Below are 22,038 nucleotides of genomic sequence, written 5' to 3' on the forward strand. Positions count from 1 at the left end.
TCGCTTAAGCAGGGAGCAACTGTACTTTGTATTCCAGCACTAACTTCTGTGAGGTGAGTATGTGGGTGTTTCTTAAAACACATGACCAAAATCTCCAACCTTCCCAACGAAAACACTTTGGGCTTTTATCTGTCAGTGGAAGCTTTCTGTAGATAGGCCTGATTTTACATATCTCCTGCCAGCAGAATAAGGATAGAGGTCTGAGAACTGGGCCTGTCCTTGCTGGGAGAATCCAATAATCCTTCAGTCCCAATTTTCTTGCATTTAGACCTACATTTTCCAGAATTTCCTTTAATAGCAACCAGACCAAGTAGCAGCATAGCAGATAACCCAGAGCTGTAGGTCTCTGGGCTGAAATCCAGTGACACAGTGAGGAACACACAAGATCCTTCTCCATGGTCAGGTAGCTCAATATAGAGTGTCAACTTCATTCAGATATGTTAGCATTTGTGATTAAATTAGACTCCTGCTAGTAAAGTCTGTGATAGAAAAAGCTCTTTTGTCTTCTTCATAACAAGAAGATTTTTACTACCTGGTCTCAGATAATGCTGACACCTCAGCTGTGGAAAGCATGGTGCTAATAAGGTGAATGGACCATGCAGAAACATTTGGGACGGCTGTAGCTGTCTCATCCTTGACTTACTATTAATCATTTAAGTCCTCCAACTTTTGTAAACATCAACTTTAAGTAACACCAGCAGCTAAATGTATAAATAGATCAGTAGTCAAGGCTTGCTCCCATTTGAAAAATTGATGAAATAGCCAGAATAACTGTTACATTATAAATTTTCAAATGGTCCCTGTTTACTGAGACAGCCATTTCACTTAATTTCTGAAGATAGAGAACCTCTGAGTCATCAAAACTATCTTCCTTGTCACTGAACAGGGATTTTCAGATAACTGGTTTTATTTTATATCTCTTCCTCAGTCTTTTGACCTATCTATTATTCAAGTAACAGCATTTTCCTCTGCTCTTGAATTATTTAAACTGTTGTGCATGCAGACAAACACATTTCCCCAGCTCTGCAGCAAGATTCTATTATAAGCATATACTTGTGTCTAATCACATGCATTAGTGAACTTAGAACATATCCAACACTGTGATATTTCTTGGATGCAAACCCCCATCAATGCTGTTTAAAAAATACTTAGGGCTTTCACTTTAGATTTTCTATACTATTTTTTTTTTTGTAAAGGAGCCAATCTGGCTGTACTAAGTTCATATTCTCCCAAAAGTTAACACATGGAATCTCAGGCTGAAGGCAATTTATATTCATGATTTAAAACTACCATCTTAATCAGAGAGTATTAGTGTTACTATCTTAATACTCATTAATGTGTTTCTCATAGATAATTTAGGTATGAATCAATGCCCAAGAATAACTGATTCCTCTGAGATCAAATAAATTAAGGAACTGAAAGATGTAAATAAAATCTATTTATTTCAAATTAAAGCAGCAGCAGCATGTTTAATGTTTAATCTGAGACTATTATGCAATGGTAATGCAGGGAGAACTAGCTTAGGGAAACTCATTATGAAGTAGAAGAATGTAATGCATACTTGAGAGATTCAGTTTTACCATGTAGGAGAGAGAGAATTTTAGCTGTAAAATGTATGAGAGTTGTTGGGATTAACTTTGTAAAACCTCTGTGGTGAGAGAGAGAGGGAGGCACCTGGGAGAGTCAAGGTGATTATATTTAAAATTATAATGCAGAATGCCCATTACAGACACTAAAAAACCATGGTGGGGTTGAACTCCAAAAGACAGGTTTCAGACACTCTGAAAGCCTTTAAATGACTGATGACCCTCCACCTCTCTCTTTGTCATCAGGAGAGGAGTATGCTCAGGATAATATCATTCAAATAATAAGGATTTTTTTGCTACAGTATTTGCCATACTATTTTTCATGGAATACATGTGTTCACTAATACAGTTTTCATCCTTTCCCTTGAAACGATTGATGGGACACAATTCCGAGGCCCTTTTGAACTCCTCAAATCCCATTTGTGCTGTTCTTAAATTAGTTTGATGAGGTTTCCACCTGGTTTCAGTGGACCATGGCATTAAGTATATTGTTCATATGGAGACTCTCATTTCAGCCTGTTTTTTACATTCCGTACATCTTCATGTTAGAGGTATTTTGGCATATAAGTAATAGTTTAAGAAAATATCAACCGTGATACATATTTGGCTACTGAGAATAAAAAGAAGTTTTAGAGAAAAGGATTTATGGGTTGCACTTAGAAACTAGCACTCCATGAAATGAAAAGAAAAATCTTAGAGACTTCTAGTAACACAAGTCATTTTAGAAGTATTTGTTTGGCAAAGGTTTTCCAATCCTAAACAATACAAATGTAGGTAGAAATGAGCAACTGCTACAGTAGTTGTACAAATAAATACAGAATGTTTACAAATCCTGTGATACTATTTATTAAATATTACATATTTATATGTAGCCATAGGGTTGTACAAAACCTTCTACCTTCTGCCATATATTTTCTGCTCTTAAGTTATTTAGCTTGTGATAAAATACAGTTTTCTCCTAACCACTAGAAATAATAGGCTTTCTGAGCCAGAGATAAAACAGTGATGTTTGTTCCAACTCAAAAACCTTCAGTAAATATTGTCTGAAATTACAGCTGTGCAGTGGCCATGACTGACATTTTAAAGATTCAAAACTTTGTATAAAATATCACTTGGACACCTCAGATTTTATGGCATGATTTTTTTAAAAAACTGATCAAGATTAAGCTCTCTATGGCTTTTGCTGTATTTATTGTACTGGAAAGTTATCCAGAACACACTGCTTGGATGAGTAAAAGCCCACCTGTATTCCTAGACAGTCTGGATTCGTTATTTCCCTCGTTAGTTATATTAAGTAATAGTAACAGCACTTTGTTTTTACTCTGTTTTGATGTATTTCCAAACCCATGATATTCCCTCTCAGCATTTGCTTCATGTAGTTAAAGAAGATTAATCACTTGCACTGTTGTTCTTTTTTTTCCTCTTGGTTGCCTGCATTTTTTTCATAGAGACTTGAACGTAGGTGATTAAATTTTCATGTAATACTCCATCAGGGTCCAGCCATGCCTTCCACCAGGTCATTAAAACCACCATTCCTCTAAAGAAAAGACTCAGCCTACAGCAGTCCTGCTACCGCCTTTCATTTCTGATGGTTGCACATAGCAATGGATCAAGATCATTCTGTGACCTAAGCTAGCCAGATTTTTTTTATTTCAGTGCAAAAAGGAAATAAGCAGTTACAGCCAGTGAACCAGTTTGTATTATCCACATAATCTATGTACAAGATGCATTGCATCAGCTCCCAAATTTGCTACTTCAGCCTGATAAAAAATTTGCTACTTCAGTCAAAATCCTGAGAAACACAAGGATGATGCAACCAAGTGGTATAGAACACCAAACCAGACTAATGGGGAAAACTGAGCTCAAAAGGGTGCAACAAGGAATGTTATTGTAGGAAAAGTCACAACATGCACCTTATTATGGTGTTTTATCCTCACACATCATTGTACTTGTAATAACATAATGTATTCATAATTGCATAATGACCTCTTAATGTAAATAAATCACAAGATAGAAAAAAAAATTACCTTGATAAATCTTAATATTGGAAATCCACAGAACTAGATTCAAAGGTGTTCACACATTTTCCTTAGAAATACAAGTCATTTAGGGTTATGTGTGCAGAAAAAATTTATGGGACAGTGCTATTGTAATGCAGCAAAATAATATGTTCTTTTATAATTAGAAAAGCATTTTTAAATTAGCTTCCTTTATAACATGAGCAGCCATGAGTATAAAAATAGATGCATTTTGACTTTTTAAGCAAATTATGCCCCCATTTTAGAACACAAAGTGACGTAAGTCAGTTAGTTCTCATGCACTTGCGTGATACTCTGAGGTATGTGTATCCAGCATGGCAGAAACAGGTTTAATTAAAAAAAATATTATTGTTTTCATTCACATTTTCAAAAACCTTGTAAGTTTTCCTATCCTGATTAGTCTATTTTAGGGGAAAATCTAAAGCTCTGGTCTCACATTGCCTGAAAACTCTCTTATCATTGTCTATGTTACAGGCAGTAATCTAACTAGAGAGGTCACTGGTGAACTAAAGAAGAAAAACTACTATTTCTATTTTAAGATACACATGAACCTTGTTGGAATTAAAATACACTGGAAATGTAACCTCTGAAGTCAGGCAGAAGTCTTTTAAATGGTTTTCTGAATTTTTAATGGAGCTGCACATACAAGTAAATTACTGTTACTGGAATTCCATCAAGCTCCATTCTCCTAAAATCCAAGTTCCATGTATGTTTTTTGCCAAAAAGTTAGCAGGTGACAATCAACACCTGAAGCAGAGTTTCAAACTGGAAAACCCTCACAAGTGCCCTGCCAAGTAGGCTTACAGCCAGCTACAGAGTATTTTTAGAAGAAGAATCAACATGAGCCTTGAGTTTTCCCCCAGATGAGAAGTATTTTTCCTCTGGATTCTTCATTCTTGCTATAGTACAAAACACCAGTTTGTCTGGATCAAACTGATACAAAACGATTTAATCACCTTGCAGTGATGAAGATGCCAGTGTTATGAAATACTGGTGATGTCTGTTAAAAATCAAAGAAAAACCAGCAAGCCCTCCCACCCTAGAAAACTCAGAGACTAATGGATATTACTTTGAATCAGCAACTGCCACTGCTGCAAAACTTAATCTCAGATTACTAATTCTTATATTGAAAATAGAGAATCCTAATTTGTAATCTGTGCTGTTTTGAAATGAGCAGATTAATTTTTCCTACTGGAAAATCTTTCCTCATTGCTTGTGACGTCCATGTTCCAGAACCACAATATACGGGTGACAGTTTGCCCTGAACAGTTTTATTCCTGGTGTATCTGTAATACCATCCAGCTCACCCTTTGCATGGTTTTTAAACTGCATCCAATGAATAGTTCAGCAATAGCACATCTTGTGACTTTCCCTTTCTAGGATGTTTTCTCCAAAGACAGAAATGGAAGGTATGCAGGATGGGAAAGATGGAAAAGAGACGAGGAGAGGAGAGTTTCATGGAAACACCATTGCTCGTGTGTACCATGTATGAACTGTGGCATAAAGTGAATGAACCAGATTTTGTTTTGCTATATTTTACTTAATGGAGGAGCAGGATACTCTACAAAGTGTATGGGGCCTTGGAAGAAAGAGAGTACCCTGATTCACTGCAAGACGGTACCTGGGGCCATGCAATGAAAAACAAAAAGAAAGTTCTGCTAAGGACCTGGAGTGGCTCTGGCTCCTGCTGTTGTTCACTTCCAGGAACAGTACCTGCATACTCTGCTTGATGATTCAGGATGCAGTATTTGCTGTGGTCCCATTTCATAAGTGGGTTTTGGAAGAATTGTGGGAAAAAAAAGAGGTTTGGATGCTGAGTTTTGGATAAAAAAATAAGACTTCATCAACAAATTGACACATTCCTCAAACGGTTCCTTATGCCTGCCTCTGCTTCTCACTTCTCCAAAAAGCTTGATTTATTTATTCCAAGATAAAACTGACAAATTCTAGCGTGTTTTTCCATGTACGGTCAATTTACCATCCTTAGTTCTCTTTCCTCTGTTTCTCCACAGTCTCTAGTTACTGACCTAAAGTAAATAAATGCTCTTATCTCTCAAACCATGCTCTTTTGTATATTCTTCACTGTGTCTTTGTCTTTTTCCACCCCCCTTTGGGGATCTCCTACAGCTCTGTCTTTTTAAAGTAAATGTCATCTACAAACATAAATTCTCCCTCGTGTCTACCCTGTATTCCGTGCCCATGATTTGGATTCAGATGTCTGAATGTAGGTATTTCTTTCCGAAAGACCCATTGTAGGATCTCTGTGTAGTCTGAAAAGCAAGCTAATAATATTGAAAAAACTGTACATTTCAATTAATCCAAATGCTCAAGAACAATATCTCTGGCAGCTGAATGATGATCTAACTGTGCGTCTTTCACTATGAGGGGTAATATCTACATTGCATCTGTTGGAAGTTAGATAGGATAAATACAACACTTTTCTCTAAACTAAAATTCTAGACCATCTTTTTGTACACCTCTTTGTAGACATTTTGAACACTTCTTTGTAGACATTTAAGCTCAGCATAGGCACTATAAAAGTAATAACTTTCATCATATTTTTTTCTCATTTCTCATGGACAGAACTATTAAGCCACTGATCAACAGGACCATAACCTGGCCTTAATTGTCTTCTGACATCTCTAAAATGCACAGTTTCATTCACTCAGACTATTCAGGCTCTGCTGTCCTGTATGTGGCGTGCTTTCTTGGGACTGGATAAGTCCTATGCCTCCCCTCTACACCCAGAAGACCTTTACAAGGATAATTTTCTCTCTGAAGTTCCTCCTATCTTTCATGTAAAAGAAATGCTTCTTAGGATTTTTCCAGCCAACAGCAGTATTTTTCTTCTGATTTTGCCCTGAAGCCAGCTTCAGGCTTTGTTCAGATCATGTGGCTTGCTTATACCTGGCTAGATTTTCAAAAAGCAGTTTTATTCTTTCTTTCCAGCCACTGCTAATGTTCAAGAACAAGCTCGAAAAATAAGTGCAAAACTTCCCAGTATGTCTTCACACTCTTTCTTAAAACCTCCTTTTTCATAATGTTTCAACAGCCCCTTTGCTTGTTTGATAGTTCCTGTGGCAACTCTTCCCCTCTCCTGTTGACAAGCACTTGTGAGACTTTTATTGATCTGCTGCTTCTTCTTCCACATTAAATCAAATTTGTCAGGTTTTTGACCATGTTTTTTCTTCTGTTTTCTGTGCAGCTCCTGAAACACCAAGGTCCCAGGACATGTGTTCAAGTAGAATATATCTCCTCTAGCTCAGCAAATATGCCAAATTTCAGAAAATTGTCATGCTGGAAAGATCCAACAGTTATGAGGGTTTTTAACAATATGTTCATGAGATATCTACACTATTCAAAAAATTGATTTTTTAGTAGTTATTTGTTTTCCCAGCAGAAAAGAAGTTTCACTTACAGAGCAGAAGAGATTGTCAATTTAGAGCACATTTATAAAAGCATACATGAATTGTCCTAAGGCAAAAGGCATTAAAGGAAAGAAAGTTCAAGTGTTACTGTAACTGTAGTCAGAGAGGAAGGAAAGAAAACCCCACAAGTTTATTTAATCATTTTAATTTGTATTTATTTTGCATTCTTGATGAACTCAATCAAAATAACAAGAAGAAGCTCCTGTGAATATTCCATCTTGGAGGTACAGGGATAATACTGCATATGGTTTTTCTAATTTCCCTTGTGGAAATAATGCTTTTAGTGCATAGTGCACCGAAGCAAAACAAAGACAGCAACAGATGCTCTCAAAGTGCTTCTTAAGTGGACAAATGGCCTTTATAACACAACAGAGACTCAGAGTGTTATTTATCAGAAGCTCTGTAAAAGCTGATATTCAACTTTATCTTGAGGAGTTGGAGTTTCACTTTCCTCTTCTGTTGTAAGACAGCAGTTAGTTTTGAAACGTGCAAAATCTTCACACAAGGTCATTAAGGTGCTACATAAAAGATTAACAATTATTGCTGAAAAGGCCAATAGAATGTGCTAATTAAAGGTGAATAAAACAATGTAAAAATTCAACTCTCACTTGCTTAGCTAGCATCAATTAGTCAAAACACTGGTTCAAACAATTAAGAAAAAATAGGAGACTAAAAGGAAGTCATATTAGCACAAGGATAACACTGTGCTTCGTTCCCTCCTTTATCTACTTCAAAAGCACTACACCTTGTTAACTGGTGTATTTCTCCTCCTGTGCTGCTTGGATGGACATAAATGACCAAGTAGACCAAATATTTGTAAATTATTTCTTTTTCTTTTGGTTCTACACAGGTATAGTGATGCTTTCAACCTCATTATTTCCACTTTATTACAAGAGATTCAAAACAAGATAAATTCAAAAGAAAGGCATCCTGTTCTCTACAAAGGAAAAACAGAAGATAAACTGAAGTGATTATAAGATGAAGGTTGCTATATAGTAGAAATTAAATAATGTTCCTTGTAAAAGGAATCAAAACATAATAAAGCAGCAAACATAAAGCAAAAAAATTGTAGAGCTAAAAGAGCCATATGTGTATCTGTGAGGGAAATCACAAAGAGGAAATATCCATTTTTTAAAAAGGTTTAAGCTAATATAGAAGTAAGAATAATAATATGCTTTAGTCAAGAGAATAGAGTCACTGCATGTTGTCACAGTGCTGTAGGTTTACAATTGCCCTAGTACAATAGATACTGTTTCCGGATTTCTTTTTTGGGGGGATTTTTTCTTACAGTAATTCTTAGTTTTCTGAGCTTTTTTAAGACTGTATAAATAGTGATATATGTTTTTGTCACATCTAAATGGTCAATTGTTCTCGAATTCAATGCCGCTTAAAGTGTAGTTTGAACATGACTAATAATGTGAGCATCAGTGCTTTAGGAGTTCTACAAGAGATTTTAAAAAGCGTGTAATATGCAAGTTCAAAGAAAACTGAATGGGAAGAAGAAAGTTATTGTGATATGGAGCAGTCCTGGTTAACTAGGAAGGTCCCAGAGAGCTGGAGGCCAGTCAAAGTGGCATCCATCTATCAGAAGGGCTGGAAGGAAAATCCAGGGCACTGCAGACCTGTCAGCCCAACCTCAAGGCTGGGGAAAGTCATGGAACAGATCACCTTGAGTGCCACTGTGTCTGTCCACTTCTGGGCCACTCACTTGGAGAAGGACATTGAAGTGCTGGAGTGTGTCTGACAAAGGGCAACAAGACTTGCGAAAGGTCCAGAAAGTATGTCTTATCCTCGTAAGAGCAGCTGACAGAGCTGGGCTTGTTCAGCCTGGAGGAAAAGAGCTCGGTGGAGACCTTGCTCTCCACAATTACCTGAAAGGAGGGTGCAGCCAGGCTGCACCTGGGGAAGTTCATGTTAGATTCTAGGAAAAATGTCTTCACTGGAAGAATAGTTAAGTGCTGGAACAGGTTTCCAGAGAGGTGGTGGAGTTACCATCCCTGGAAGTGTTCAAAAAATGAGTGGACATGGAACACTGTGATATGGCTTAGTGGGCATAGTGGTATTAAGTTAAAGGGTGGGCTTTGGTGATCTTGTCTTGGAGGTCTTTGCTGACCTTAATGGTTCTAGGAATAGAAAACAGTAATTTTCATAGAGGGAAATCAGTTTCATCTGTATGAAATGGAAGGCCATCTTCCGAATCTAGTAGCTCAGAAAGCCTGAGATTTAGTTCAAATTTTGTAAAGTAATGTAATCACCACCTTACATATTTTCTTAGTACCTTTTTTGTCGTTCATGTTTTTTTCATATGCAAGTACTGAAACCTAACTTAATTCTCTGGATGCTGAGAACCAGTGTGAGGGTAAAATTAAGGATGCCTTGAGGAACCAAAAGAACTAAGGAGTTAAATGGTTTATTGGTGGGACCACCTAGTAATGCACAGGCACATCAAAGCTGCTTTTGGAGATATGCTCTCACTGAAGCAAGAACCAAAAGATGAAATCATGCCTAGATGAAATGCCAGCTGTCAGATCTAAGTGGTGGAAATCTTCCCAGCATGCAAAAGCAGAGCCTGGAACTGTAAAAGTATACCAAAATATAACTGTAAGATGTAGCAGGTGGCAAGTCTCAGTTTGCTGCGTTCCATTCTTTCAGCTTTCTTACAAAATGATGATGTATATTTCTTATAAAAATATAGGTAAGCAGAGGCCGCTCTGGTATCCTTGAAATTGTAACAGGCTACATGTGAATTCAGTTTTTTTAATATTACCATTATGAAGCAGGGTGGCAGAGGGCCAACTATTGCTAATTGGGGAACAATAAAGCTAATTACAGCTAACTGCATCTGAACAGTCACCAGACAGCAAAAATTCCCTTCATTAATGGCTGACTCCCATCCTGAATTTCATTTCAATTCAATCTGTTCTGAACAGCGAAAAGTTGGAGTATAACAAAATCCTTTCCAAGGCAACTCCTGGAGCACCAGCTTACAGGCTTCTGTCAGCTATGGTATAGCAGCCAAGATCCACAGAAACCAAACTGGTATCCTGGTTTCTTACCCAGGACAACTCTCCTGAAGTCTCATGGAGACTTCTCATGAAAATCCTTCAAGTTCTAAAGATTAACACATTATATCCAAATGACTCTTTCTCAGCTGGTCTTCAAACACTCTGGGTGCTACCAGACTTGGAAAAAAACAGAGATGGTCTGCTAGACAGAGCTTTGTAGGACTTTTTTGAGGGAAAGAAATGTCAGATAAACTTCATATCCCCTGAGGTCTCAACAGGGGCTAGCTAACAACTGATCTTACTCTTGAGATACAGTAGAGTTTCTCAAAATTTTTTCTAATTATGACCCTGCTTCCCATTGTCTGTTTTAAAATGAGCTTGGCACATGTCAACTGTTCTTACATTTACATGTCATAGGCACAGAATCTTTTTTCATTATACATATGAAATATTTTTTAGTGTAGCAACATTGAAATACAGCACAATAAATTAAACACTAGAAAGAGAACAAGTGCTCTCTAGATGCCATGAACGTTTCTCCAGAAGGATCCATCAGTTTTCATCAGGCACTTGCAAGCAGACACATCTTGCTGTCTTGAGTCCTCTCACAAGGCCTCGTGAGGGACATTTGTACCACTTCACATTAACAGAGTGAAATGGAAAACAGCATGAATTCCTGAAGTAAGATTCAGTATGCTTTGGTGATCAGATTGTTGTCATGCATAAAAGTATTTTAAATCAGCTAATCCACTGAGTGGAGAAGACTGTTTGCTGAACTAAACCTATGAGAATAACCAGTTGAGGCCATTTATATGGAAAAATAATAGGAATAAATATACATTTACTACTTTTGCTATTGTTCAGGCCAGCAGTCATATATAACTGACCTTACAACACTTGGCCAAATAATGTGCTTGTGAGCACTTAAATTTTGGAGCATGAATCAGTGGTTTGGGAGGAAACAGTATTCAGTAAGACCTCATTCAGGATATGGATCTTTACTAGCTTATGGCAACTTCTGTGCATTTAGAAATCAAAAGGCAATCAAAGGATCTGGTAGAGCTTTCAAAACCAATTAAAAATAATTCAAAATTTATCACAATCTAGAGACATTACTGCATAATGCATTAACATTTGGCACTGAAACTGTTGCAAAATTTTCTGATTAATAACCTGTAAATTAGTCCTTTCTTGTATTGACATGAGTATTATAAATCCCTGTGTTATTTTGAGCAGAGTGTATTTTGTCATTCAGTGCTCTCCTGGCAGGAAAACCAATTTTTTTTTTTTTTGAAGACAGGACTGCAATTCCACAGCACACAATTTAGTTTCAATGATGGGCACAGGACTTTGCTAATGGGAGACAGCTTTCATTATTTCAAATGCTATTCCAGGTGAATTGTATCATTCAATAGGAAATTTTGCATTTGTTTTCCTCCTTTTGCTGGGTTTCTCTGACAGGAAAATGGCTGTACTGCCAGAGTAGAAGATAGCATAGGAAAACAGAGCAAAAAAGAAAAAAAAAATGCTGCAGGTCAGGTTAAGAGTCCTATTCTTATGAAAATAGAATCAAACTAGACCTCCGTGACAGAGGAGGTACCATGAGGTATCATTATTTACATTTTTAAAGCTGCTGCTATATCTAGATAAAGAATAGGGAAATCACTGGGTTTATTTTTCTCTGTAGCAGACACTAGATTAAACACTTTCCCAACAGAACTGGATTTCAAATCGAACCACAAGGCAAAAGGATTTTCTTCACTGAGCAAAGTAAGAGCTTTTGGTGGGGGATTTGATGAGTTCCTATGAGGTACTCAAAGATAAAAGGAGTTAAAATGTTCTTGGCAAAGGCCTGTTAGTGCAGGGGCACAGGCCTGACCGTGGCCCCTTCCCCTCTGGGTAAAATGAAGTCTTTTCTCTTTTTCATTTCTCCTTGGGCCAGAACCCACATTACTTATAGAAAATAAAAAGCCATTAAGAGATTCATAGGAAAGCAGCTTAGTTACTTTTGAAAAACCCCTTGTGCTTCCAGTTCATCTTTAGGAATTTAAGTGTATATCTGTATACTTCAAGATTGAATTCTGTCTATAATATTTAAATAGATGAATCACATTAATAAGCAGGAAATACAGAGATAAATACAGCTTAGAATCTATGACAAGAGATTTAAAAAATATTTTTGACTCTGCTGCTTCCACAGGGCTGATGCTCAGCAATATGAAACAAGTGAACCTAATGATAATAATAACATTCATAGATTCTCCTTTAGCTTCCCACAGATCAGAAACAGAAAATAAAGTAACCCAACATGGGTTTATAAACTACTTGCTTGTATTGAGAGATGTGTCAGGGAACTTGGCAAATTTTCTCAGGTCACAGACTTTGCTACCACAGTGCAATGTGAGCAGTTTAACCAACTGAAGTAAAAATAATCATTTCCTATCCTTTAATCATAAAATGTTCCTAAACAGAGCACAGATAACTCCCCCAACACAGTACAGAGCAGGTCTTGTAAATGGGACTTGTTAAACACATGTGGTAAGAAGACAGACTACTCGGCGGGTTTTAAGTTGAATTTGCATTTCCAAGGACAGCCTCAGATTATGCCTTTCACTTCCATAAACTGAACAGGAGGCCTGGCAGATGCTTTCCAAGCTAATAGAAGAAAGAATTTCCCTGATAGCATCATCCTTAATTTAGGGCTCTGCTAATCTAGTTTCTAAACTGAGAGAGAAAAACTACCTGAAATATTTTGTAGTTCTAGCTACTGTTTGAATTAACATCTTTGGGATGCTGAAAGTAAACTTCCCTATGCTCTTTGGAAGACAGCATTGTCTTGGAGACTGTTTCCCTATCTGAGAAGTCAGTAATCATCAGTGTAATCTCCTCACTGTGATTTAAAGAGAGCTTGGGTTTGCAACTGATGGCAAGCCATGGACAATGGGAAGGCTGGAAAAGTTCATCTAGGCTTTAATTACAGCTGAGATAATGCTAGCATTTAGAAGACATTTAACAGCAAGGTTAGCAGACGAGTATTCCTGCGGGGTTTTGTTCATTTTTTATAGTTATTTTTAACAATTACAAAGTGTTTCAAAAGCAGCAAGATAAGTTCAGCCTGCATGTAAGAATGCAATGACAGCTCTGTTAATCATCCAGAAATCATCTGCTTGGGACAGTGTGATAAATAACAGGCAAACTACCCAGGCAGTTCTTGGAAGCAGAGCCCCTGCTTTGGAACAGTGTGAAACCACAAATACTATCCATGTGCAAACAAATGTGACTTACAGTTTATCATTTATATTCATGCTGCCCTGAAAATGTCTTTCCTCTTCCTGGATCATTAGCTTGTCTGAAAAAAATAGAATCAGACACATGTTAGAAGAGGTCGATAGAGGAGAAGCAAATGACAAAAAATTAAACAAAACAATAGGCTGTGTTATGTTTCCATGGAAAGACAGCAAAGAAGAAAAAAAAAAAAAAAAGAATGACAAAAGGCTTAAACAGAACATAACCAATATTTCAGTAAATGGTGGCAGGTTTCTCTTCCCTTTGCAAATGTTTCCCATGTGTCAATAGTTACGGGTCTTACCATGGGCAAGCTGGGCAGAGCTCACCCACAAAATCACAGAATCACACAATCAGCTGGGTTGGAAAAGACCTTGGAGATCCCCAAGTCCAGCCTGTGACCTAACACCACCTTATCAACTAAACCATGGCACTGAGTGCCACATCCAGTCTTTTAAAAAATACCTCCAGAGATGGTGATCCCCTCACTCCGCTGGGCAGCCCGACCACTCTTTCTGTGAAGATTTTTTTTTTCTAATGTCTGGCCTAAACTTCCCCTGGCACAGCTTAAGGCTGTGTCCTCTTGTCATGTTCCTGGCTGCCTGGGAGAAGAGGCTGACCCCCACCTGGCTGCACCCTCCTTTCAGGCAGTTGTAGAGAGTGATAAGGTCTCCCCTGAGTCTCCTTTTCTCCAGGCTAAACAACCCCAGCTCTCTCAGTGGTTCTTCACAGGGTTTGTGTTCCCAGCCCCTCACCAGCCTCATTGTGTCCTCTGGACGTGCTCAAGTGTCTCAGCATCCTTCCTAAACTGAGGGAACAGAGCAGGACACAGCACTCAATGTCCTTCCTAAACTGAGACACCCAGAACTGGACACAGCACTCAGTGTCCATCCTAAACTGAGGGGACAGAACTGGACACAGCCCTCGAGGTGTGGCCTCACCAGTGCCCAGGACAGGGGAGGAATGACCTCCCTGCTCCTGCTGGCCACACCATTCCTGATCCAGGCCAGGAGCCACTGGCCCTCTTGGCCACCAGGGCACACTGCTGGCTCATGTTCAGTTGGCTGTTGATCAGCAGCCCCAGGTCCCTTTCTGCCTGGACACTGTCCACCCTACTCAGGGCATCTCCTCACTCCTCTTTACACACCAATATATATATATTTTACAAGTTAGTTTGAAGAATGCTTTTTATCATTTCTCAAAGCTTCCTCCACGTGTTCAGAATTACATTAACCCAAGAGAAAAAGATGGTTATGGCCCACTTACATGAGTGACAGACTATTACAGATATAATTACACTCTGAGTCTGCATTTTCAGCATATTCCCCCTCACAACTCCAAAGCTTCTCAGATCTGAGACCTTTTCCAAGGAGATGCTGAGCTTTCCATTGTCTTTAGACACATGGTTGAGTGACAAAAGATAAGTGGATGCTGGTGATGATATGGAAGACTTGGCAAACAGAATCCAAGGTAGATTTTCACAAAATGTATGACCCTGGTAATTGCAAAGTGATAAATAGTGGGTAATTTGGAACAAAATACCAGTGGGCAAACACAACAGACAATGGTTGAGCATGTTATGGTGCCAGGAGAAAGTGAAAATAGGACCTGAAACGATAATATTTACTTTATGGTAAAGGTTGAAGGAATAGCTGTGTGCTATCCACTCTGATTACACACGGAAATCCATTTTTGCAGTGTACTGCTCTGGTTTTGTATGTGCCATTAACACATTTGCATTCAGAAAATGCAGAGCAGAGCTTCCTTTTTTCCCACATGCAATCAGTTTTGGGGGCTATTTTTACCAACTATTAAGGCCATAAAATAAACATGATTCTAAATATTTGCGAACCATTTTCTTTTTTCCCATGCTGCATTTATATACATTGTTTTACATTTTATTTTCATTCTGCTGGATCCAATTCAGAAAAGGATGAAAATGCAGAAAGGATGATAAAAAGCAGATATCATACAGATTGTGATTTTCTGCATTTTACCTTCTCTTTTGCAGAAACAACATTGGAAATAAGGATATCCATTCCTTTAGAAATTTAAAATAAAACAGAGAAAAACCAATGCAAGTTTGTACAGAGGTGACGCCTATTTCTTGTTCAAAAGGTTGCAAGTGGTGGGTTTCATCTGCTGTTTTGATAATAACACAAAGATTTGTACTGAAAAAGAGCAAATTAGAAGATCAGGAAATAGGTCATAACCATGGGAGCTATGTCTAGCATTAGTCAAAAGAGCAGTTGGAAAATTTCTCTGATGTAGCATTTGCAAAGGTTTTAGTTCCAGTCTGGAGGGCAAGGACCAGCTCCTGGCGAATGGTCACAACCCCACTGAAGTCAGGAATGCTTCCTCAGTTTACACAGGCCAGCCTTTTGTTTAGAAAATCTTGAAAAATATATACTCTTTAATTAAAATTACCAAAACATACAGGTCTGGAAAGCCCTTTACAGAGAAGCTGAATATTAATCTCTGATCCATGAAAATCTTTCCCCAAGACTAAATCAAAAAACTGCTCTTAAACACTCATTGTTGAACATGCCTCTAGCAGATAGCAGTATTAATTAACTCATGTTCTAGATGCTATATTCGAATTTATAAAAGATGTAACTAAACCACAAATTCCTCACTGAGCACAGGACCATGCTTAGCAATTGCTGTATGAACTAATTATCAGGCTAATTTCATCTAGCTGTTTATCTCAGCAGAGAAGGCTTGGGGCTCCAGCATTTTGTCACTGCAGAGTGAGAAAGTGTTTTCTGGTGTAGCTGAGGCTTCTGATTGCTTCTCAGTGCTGTGGGAATCCTCAGGAAAACATGTTTTTGTTACATCTGGGGACTGATGCTGGTGTGTCTGGTTTCTGTTAAATGAAATCTTTTATCCTGTCAAAATGCAGCCACAGCCACATCCATTAGGGAACGCACAGTTTTCCCCGTTTCCCCATTGCTGGGACTGCTGGCCACCAGATTTGTGTGTGTCACTGTCTGGTCACACCATGCCACCTGCTGGGACGTGCTGTGGGAAGTGACCTTGTCCTCTGTGCCTGCTCTGGGTTGTATTTTAGTTGCCTAAACGTTAGAAGAAAGTGGAGGTGAATAAGCTTTTGGTGTTAAACCAGCCTTGAGAGACTGTTAAAAATTTGCATTTCAGGCTTTATAACCTGTGCTAGGTGTGAACAAGTGGCAGACAGCACCTATGCTGACCATTAATCACCTTTTGCCAATGCCTTTTCTGAGAGCATTGCACTCTTTTGGTGAATTGATATCCAAACAGGGCTACATTTTTACCTGTCTTCTTGTAGTTGAGATTCTCTAATAAATAGTTTCCTAGATATTTGTCAGTCTGTGTATGCATGGTTTACATACATATAGAGGATTTTATGTTGCTTACTGATTATTAGAAAAAATTAGCTTTAAATTCACTGCCAGTAGTGTCTATGCCTCTTTTGATTCATATATGGCTAGAGGCCTTTGCACATGGCTGTACCAGAGCCATAGCAGGATGCCAGGTTTACTAGCCAAAAGCATTTACTCAGCAGGGGATGGGGAAGGGGAAGAGGGGTTGCTTCTGAAAGATGCTGCCAAGAAATCTCAGCAGACATGAGCTCCATGTGCAGCACCTTGCAAAAGGAATTCAGCCTCTCAGACCCATGGTAAGGAAGGTACAAATGTCTCACTCAACTTTGTGGAACTACGTGTACCTGCCAAAGGCCACCTAATGACAAGAATTTTAACTTTGGATTTTTTAATAAAGCTACTTTGACATGAGCATCCAAAAGATCCACATTTTTTTTTTCAATATCTTCCTTACATTCACAGAAAAGCGAAAAAGCAATCCCGCACACTAGCAAAACCACAGATTACACAACAGCTGATAAATGGAATATGACTATTTTGCATTTTTTCCCAGGGTTCAAACCTGTGTGAAACAGATGAAGAAGTAGCTGTCATGCTGGGAACCCTTCTAGAAAAAAACAAAACAGAATTCAGAGGTAACACAGCTCTCAGCAGCATCACTGAGCACTCAGGACTTCACTCTCCTTCAACTAATAAACTGGTCTTGGGGTGTAACAACTGGTTGTTTCACAACATTTTAAAAGCACAGAGTTTCTGATTTTAATCTAGATGCATGGCACATTTCATCACTACTGTTCTGATGGGCAGGACAAGGTTAATTTTTTAAAATAATCTATAACATTAGCTATGTTATCCTATTTTTTTACTCTCTAATCCTAAAAGTGAAAAAGGCATCTACAAAGCTGTATTGGCCTCCCTTTCCTCTCCACAGAGAGCACTCAGAAGCTTAGATTGTGCTACCCTGCACAGTGACTGATGGACGGCCCTTTGCACCAAGAAGAGAGGAGTGGAGGTAACCGAGGGGCAGGGATAGCCCAGCCTGTACCTGTGGTGAATGACCCACATTGAGATACTGATCTTACACTGCTGAGCTACACGTCTTTTGAAATATCTTCAGGGACAGCAACGCCACCACTTCCCTGAGCAGCCTGTTCTGTTGTGAAGAGTGAAGACATGATTTATTGCAGGGTGAGCAATCCCAGACTGAGCCCTGAGGCCTGTGGGCCCCTTGGGCCCCTTGGGCCTGCAGGCCTCTGTGACACAGGAAAAATTCCCTTCTGACATTAAGGTGTTCCGGGCAATAGTGAGGTTTGATATGCAGAATTGTAGCTCTGATACTTTAACCACCTTAAGACAGAGATTGTTTACATACTTTGTATGACCTCTAATGTCAACTAAGTTGTGAAAGTATAAAAGTCACTGCTGAAAACAAGAAGGTAGAAAGCAACACGATAACCACATTGGTTCAGACGTGTCATCTTCTCTGTCTGATCTCCTATTAGTCAGAGACCCTTGCTACACTGGTACAAGGCTTTCTCACCTTTTTCGTGATGAAATTTTTCCTAATACCCAATCTAGACCTCCCCGGCTGCAACTTGAGGCCATTTCTTCTTGTGCTATTACTTATTTCTTGGGAGGAGAGACGGACACTGACCTCGATGCCTTGGAATGGCTACCCAGAACAGAGGGTAGACAGAGTTAGGAGGATAAAGTGAGTATTAATTAAAGGCTTTCAATAGATACACCTTGGGAACCAAAAACCTCCCAGAGGCTACACCCAAAACAGATGATGGTCATGAGTTTTTCAGACAATTAAAAGTTTGATCTATTTACATATCAGGTGTTAATCCTCCAATTACAGCTTCAGGTAATGAAGTTGCATTCCCCCAGTTTGCTCCTCCCCAATTAACCTTTGTTTAAACTTTTCAGGGCCTGAAGCTATGATAGTGACATTGTTCTCAGGCCTGCACCTCTATGATGGTGCAGGTTCTCAGGCCTGCAAGGATTGTTTTTTCTGACCAAAATGTGAACAGAGCTTATTAACTCTCTGTATGGAGATCAGAGTTATACGCTAATGCAGTACAGAATCTGAAAAATATAAAAGCCAAAAAATATATAAAAGCTTAAAACTTAAGGCATCAACCTTGCTACAACCTCCTTTCAGGGGCCTTCCTTGGCTCGGTTTAAAAAAAAAAAAATGTTGTGGAGGTGTGAGCAGAGCAGTAGACTGAATCCACGCCTGGTAAGAAAAGCAGGAACAGAGAGGTATTTTTGTTTAGAGACTAGTGGCAGTCCAGTGAGCCAGGAGGATAAATACTGATATGACAAGGTAAATACTGGTATGACATGGTACAAAACCCAAGGGGGAAAAGCAGGGTGTAGGAAGATGGCAGCTCATCAGCACAAGGAGCAGCAGAGGACAGCCCTTCCCCCAGGGCTGACATCTGTGCTGCCAGCAAAGATGTGCAGGATTTCTCACTAGAGACAGTGAGACATATCAGTGCTCAGCCTAGTATGTTACAATTTCTCAGCTTCTGCTGTGTGCATTAGCCAACAGACCATTGTCCTCTTCTCTAAAGTGGGTATGTCCCTCTCAGTGTCCCTGCTCACAGCAGTAGGTGATGAACCAGATGTGGCCACTGGGAGAGGTTCCTCACTCTGCTGCCTGGGGCTGTGGCAGCCTGAGGGCTATGGGGACTCCAGTTCTCCCGGCTGCAGGTGAGCTCAGGACACCAGGTGCCAGTCACAGCTCTCTTCCCTGCTCAGTGACAGGATTTCACTCATGTCTTGATCTGAGGTGCTTTCTGTGGCTGGCCCTGAAGCAAGTCTGCCTTAGACTACATGTTCTAGTGCTGGGAATTCAGTCCCTAGCATGAGTCCAGCCCACTATACAGAGATAAGGCCACAAAGAGAGGCAGAAGACCACCAGCCTGGTTGTGATGTTTCCTCCTGATTTGTGCCCTGCTGTCTCCATAATCCTCCTGAGCCAGGCATTGGGAGACACAGCAGCTATTTCCCAGAGGTCACAGCAGTGCAACTCTTGCCCTTCCTGAGCCTGCCCAGCCAGACTGGGGTCTGCCTGTAGGTCAACATCTGAAAAATCACTGCAAGGTGCCTTCTACACATTGTGCCTCTTGTAACCCAGATCCCCCTGAGCCAGCTTAGGCACTTCCACATTTACACAACAGGAAATAATACTCAAGGTATTGCAGAGATTAGAAATACTAAATCAACATGAAGACCTGTCTATTTCTGCTGTTTCTCTGCTTGGACAGCAAACCATTATCTGCTCACTACTCTCATGGCCCAAATCAGACAGACAATCTCTTGGTTTCAGCATTTCAGACTCCATACTCATCTCTCTTCTCCTGAGACACCTTGCACCAACCATGGCTCAAACAGCTAGCCTGAACTTCAGTTTGCTCACAGCCCTTTAAAGAGAAGAAAGGTGGACAAAATATTTCAGATGCAACCTTGAGAAAGAAGATTTCTGAGTTATCTGCTTTCCACAGAAATGTTTTCATTGTATTTTCAAATGAGTCTTAAATTACTATAAATAATGATTTTCAAGTGTGTGAGCTCCAGAACTATGTCCTTGGATATAGCATTATGGGTCCCAGTTGATGGTACCTGCCAGAAGACTCAGAGAAACATTTGTACAGGTAAGATCAGACAACTTTCTCTTGAGGATTTTTTCTTCTGTTCTCTCTTTTACAAGGAATTAAACATTTGCAGTTGACCCAGAACTCACTAAAACTGAGACCAGCCCCTAAGGATGATCAACTGCAAGAAACTAAGTGGCATTTGTGGTGAAGTCAGCCTCTCTCAGCTGAGCTGGACTACATGCACACAGTTTTCATCTTCTGATAATGTGAACTAAAATACCCTTACTTAAACCATTGTAGAAGGTTACAGTGCATGAGTGAAGTCAGTAAAATTGTAGAAGGTTACAGTGCATGAGTGAAGACAGTCAGTAAAATTGTTTTATTTCCATTGCAGTGGGATTCATTTCTACACAGGCAGCCTTCATGCCTGGGTTTCAGGGCAGCCAGTTTCAGCTGACAACTGAACAGTGGCAAATTCTGGATGCTGAAAATGCTGACAAAGAGCCAATATCCTCTTTTCAAATCTCCAGTCCTTTGACTCAAATGAAAGCTCTGGTTTTAAAGTCTCTCCCATCCATTTTAGGACAGTGTGTAAGTCACAGTCACAGAGAGGAATACTGGATGCCTTTCTTCTCAGCTTCAATCAGTGCTGGGTTTGAAATGGCCTTAGGAGTGTTACAGAGCTGGGCTGCTGGTATTCATGTTCTTATGCTTGCCCAGCTGAGTAAGCTGGCTTTATTGTGATTTCCACATGGCTCGCACAAGGAGTTGGATGCACAAGGATGCTTCACTACAGCTTAAGCTTTAATTAACTCATGAGATATATCTTTCAGGAACTAGTCCAATTGAATCTTTTTCTTAGGACATCTAATTTAAAGGAGCAACTCAGATACTATTCTCAAGATGGAAAATTATTCTTACTTCTTGTTTCCTTAAATACCTACAAAATGTTCTACTCTTGGTTTTCGTGGCCAGGCAGCTCAATGGCATTGTACTGTTGTGCCTTGTATGTGCTTAATGGTCCTTTGCTTTATAACATCTACTGTTATAAATAACGAGTCCAATTTCATAAAAGAATGCCAATTTATTGATAAAATTTTGCAAAATAGAGCTTTATGGAAAAAGCCAAAATCAATTGGACAGCATGGATCCCAGGATCGATGCTGGGTGAACCACAGATCTGACAGTGTGCCATATCCTCCCCATTCACCAATTCTGCCTGCTCACAGTCCAGTTTTATACAGTTTTTCCTGCTCGAGGCAAAAAGTTGCTTCACCCCATTGCCCACTCCATTGGTGTTTAAAATTCATATTTCCTTTCTTTCCCTTGACTAGTCTGGTGAATGGTTTTCTGGGCAGTGTTGGGGCTCCTGATTAGATTTACGAGAACTTGGAATTCACATACCCACTGGTCCCATGTAGATAAGATCCCAATCAGGTGATGATCACTGGGTCTGGCAATCCCATCTCTGGAGAAGGCCCATCTCCTGGTGGGGACTCTCTTCTTTGTTTTGTAGATGAATGGGTCTCCTATTCCTGGAAGCAGCTTGTAGTTGCACCACACTTTTATTTCAAGGAGGCGGAGGCATTTGATACAGTATATATATTTTATACAGGATATCTATCTAAAAAGAGTGAATTAATTCCCCAATATTTATAACATCTACCCCTTGTTTTCCACACATTCGTTCATTTCTTGGATGAAAACCAACAGAATTCCTTTATTACA

Source organism: Sylvia atricapilla, chromosome 1, assembly GCF_009819655.1.
Source record: "Sylvia atricapilla isolate bSylAtr1 chromosome 1, bSylAtr1.pri, whole genome shotgun sequence".
In the NCBI taxonomy this organism is placed as follows: domain Eukaryota; kingdom Metazoa; phylum Chordata; class Aves; order Passeriformes; family Sylviidae; genus Sylvia; species Sylvia atricapilla.